This window comes from Arvicanthis niloticus, chromosome 24 (assembly GCF_011762505.2).
Source record: "Arvicanthis niloticus isolate mArvNil1 chromosome 24, mArvNil1.pat.X, whole genome shotgun sequence".
NCBI classification, from domain to species: Eukaryota; Metazoa; Chordata; class Mammalia; order Rodentia; family Muridae; genus Arvicanthis; species Arvicanthis niloticus.
In genome coordinates, this window is record NC_133432.1 from 10,292,680 (window position 1) to 10,296,666 (window position 3,987).

The following is a 3,987-nucleotide window of genomic DNA, read 5'->3' on the forward strand; positions in this document are numbered from 1 at the left end:
GTGTGTGTGTGTGTGTGCCTATGTTTGTGTGTATGTGTCTGTCTCTCTGTGTGTACACGTATTTGTGTGTGAGTGTCTGTGCATATATCTGTGTGTATGTATGTGTGCTTGTGTGTGTGTGTGTGTGTGTGATGTGTGCACATGTTTGTGTGTATGTGTGCATGTATGTATTGTGGTGTGTCTGGTGTGTGTGAATGTGAGAGGGTGTGGCCGTGAGTAGCTCAGAGGTTAGAGGACAGCTAGAAGGAATTCATCCTGTCCTTGCAATGTGGTTCTGGTGACTGGACTCAGGTTGTTAGCTTTGGTGTCGAGCCATCTTGCCAGCTCATTGTTTAAAGAGCAACATTTTTGCTTTTGCTTTTGTTTTTAAACTTTATGTACTTTGATATTTCCATGTTCCTCCCCATGGGCTCAGTATTTAGGGAGGACTGTGGAAAGTCCTCTCTGGCTCACAGGTACTCTGAGTACCTGGGTCATCCTGCTCCTTCCTCTGTGTCTCCATCTGTAAAATGGCATCAGTGATAACCCAAGAATAGCATCCACTAATGAGCTGAAAACTCCCAGGTGCTCCGAGCACTCTCTGAGGGGTAGGGCGGGGCCAGTGAGCCGAGATGCCCTTTCTACCTCCCGATGCCCATTTCCTTCCTGCCGAAGATGCATAAGAGACGAGCTCAGCCACACAGGCACTGGGAAGGCACAGATCCCAGAGCCATGGGCCAAATGACGAGAGAGGACGATGATGCCTGTGCTTTTATGTCCGGGTCACTTGTTCCAGTGTAGCCTGGCAGCTCCCAACTGAAAGTTACTACCATCTGCTCCATGACCTCAATCCATGTGGTCCCATGCGAACTGCAGCAGGCGGCCCCAGCGGGCAGGCTGGCACTGACCGAGGCTGGAAATGGGTCACCTCCAGGAGCTGCAGCTTGGTCGGAGCCTCGGTGTGAGGTAGGGTGTGAGGCCTGGGCTCCATCTAAGAATTACTGTCAGAATCCAATGGGTGGAAGTCTCATCCTGAAAGGAGCATCCAGATTATGAAAGTCACATGACACACGTGTCACATGACACCCACACTTAACAGGAACAAGAAGACTTCAGCAGAACACAATGGGTTAAAGTCCACTTATTAACAACAGCTGCCAGGTAGGCAAGGTGTACTCCTCTAAATCTAGGACTTAAGAGGTTGAGGCAGGAGAACATAAGTTCAAAGCCAGCCTGGGCTACAAAGTAAAATTCTGACAGCAGCAGCAGCTTAGAGCAGAAGAGATGGCTCAGAGGTTAAGTGCACTGGTTGTTCTTCCAGAGGTCCTGAGTTCAATTCCCAGCAACCACATGGCATCCCACAGCTATCTGTAACTGCTGCTCCAGAGGATCTAGCGCCCTCTTCTGGCCTCCACAGGTACCTGCACTCATGTGCATACACCTACAAACAGATAAAATTTAACTTGCAGGAATGGGATGGCTTTAGCAGAGCACAATGGATTAATTTTTTTAATATGATAATGAATAATTAGAACAAGTCACATGCATGCACACCTTTGAAGGGACTGGTCATATGTATGGCATATTCATTCAATGAAATGCTATACGACAGGGAGAAAAACCAATGACTCTATAATAATAATGAGAAAAAGAAATCTTGTGGGACTATTGGGAATCAGCATAAAATAAAACATGTTGTAGAATACATGGTGGGAATCAATCAATATAAAAATACTAATACCAAAATCAGACCATTTCTTCTACCTTCCCTCCCTCCCTGTGTATGTGGTGTGTGTGTGTATGTGTGTGTGTGTGTGTGTGTTTCCTTTCATGTCCCTGTAATAAAATTCTCCAAACAAAAGCATCCTAAGAGAGAAAGGGTTTACTCTGAATCACAGTTCAAGAACACAGTCCACCATGGTGGGGGAGTCCAGACAGGCAGCTGTTCACATGCCATACACAGTCAGTACATGGAGAACACTCTCTCCACTTTATACAAACCAGGATTCTCTGCCCACAAGCAAGCCACATCATCCCATATCAATTAATGTTGTCAAGGTAATCCCCCACAGGCCCACCCGGGATATCTCCCAGATGAATCTAGATCCTGTCAGATTGGATTCGCATGACCAGCATGGTATATTTGAAAACATAGGTTTCTCCCAGTTATTCTACCTACTAGGGACAGGTTGAACCTGGTGTCTTACCCATTTGCCCCCAGGTTTGTGCACAAGAAATGTGGGCTGGTGCTGAAGTTGTCCCTCATGAGCTGGAGAAGAACAACTGCCTCCACAGTCAGCAGGGCTCAGGCAGCTGTGCGTTCATGCATGCCTGCATAGATGTGTGCGTACGTGTGTGCATGGGCATCCCGTACCACACCCAGCGTGACAGTTTCTCTGAATTTCTCCCTGAGAGAACACAAGAACTGTGACTCCTTCCAGACCTTTCAAAGCAAAGTGCCCGGTCTACTAGAGCATAAAATTATATTGTCACATTTTATGTCTGTGTGTGTTGGGGGAGGAAGGGTCTGTGATATGTTGACTGAGGTCAAAGAACGATCTCAAATGTCAATCCTCGGCTTCTAGCTTGTTTTCAGACATGGTTCTTGTTGTTTAATGCTGGCACACAAGGCTCTGAGGATTCCACCTCTACTTCTTATTCCACCAGCCAGCCTGTGCTGTGGCATCCCATCTAAAGAAGAAGAAGGAAGAGAGAGGAGGAGGAGAGGACAGAAAAGCAGAGGAGGAGAGAAGAGGAAGAAGAGGGGGAGAAGGAGGGGAAAGGAAGGGAAGGAGAGGAAGGAGGGGGAAGAGAAGAAAAGAGAAAGAGGAGGAGAGGAAGAGGAGGAGAGGGAGGAGGAAGAAGGGGAGGAGAAGGAAAAGAAGAAGAAAGAGGAAAGGAGGAGGGAGAAGAGGAGGAGGGGAGGGAGGACAGAAGAGCAGAGGAGAAGACGGATAGGAAGGGGAGGGGGAGGAGAAGAAGGAAGAAGAAGAAAAGAGAGGAGGAGGGGGAAGAGGAGGAAGGGAAAGAGAAGGAGGAGGAGGAAGAGGAGGAGGAGGAGGAGGAAGAGGAGAAATTTAACTTTTAAGAAGCAGACACTGAGCCAGGCAGTGGTGGCTCACACCTTTAATCCCAGCACTTGGAAGGCAGAGGCAGGCAGATTTCTGAGTTCAAGGCCAGCCTGATCTATAGAGTGAGTTCCAGGACAGCCAGAGCTACACAGAGAAACCCTGTTTCGAAAAACCAAAAACGAAAGAAAGAAAGAAAGAAAGAAAGAAAGAAAGAAAGAAAGAGAGGAAGAGAGGAAGAGAGGAAGAGAGGAAGAGAGGAAGAGAGAAAGAGAGACCCACCTAGTGGTAGGAGGGACCCTACCTACACACACAATAAATAAATAAATAAATAAATAAATAAAAGTAGATTAAATTAAAAGGAAGACCAACAAGGTAAGTAGCTACATAGAGTAATTCCTTTTTGCAGTGTTTTGTTTTGTTGGAGGTGCTGGGGTTTGAACCTAGGGCTTTGTGCACACTTGGGAAAGGCTTCATCACCGAGCTATAGAGCTATATCCCCAGCCCTATTGCTGACATTTCTAGACCAACGCTGGGGCCCTGCTGCAAGAGAACCAGATACCCTCTACTCCACACGGGCTGGAGTGGGCTGATTGATGGATGGATGAGTGCATGGTGCCCCACCCAGAGGCCTAATAGCAGCGGGAGTCAGGAGGGCGCCATAAATAACACAGTAACCGCAGTAATGCTGGGGCTGGGAATGCCCGGGCCCAGGCTACACTCTGCTCTCTGAATAGGCCATGAAACTGAATCCTGCCTGCCCTCTCTCCCAAGAAGGTGCCCGGAAAATCTACAACCGGGCACACAGCAGATAGCATGAAGATGAAGAGCCTAAGGTCAGCCAGAGTCGTCAGCCCACATCCCACAGGCCACCGCACATGCCCCGGGCTGCCCCTGCCAGCTGCTTCCCCAGAGGCCCCGGGATGAAATAGCTGGGCTG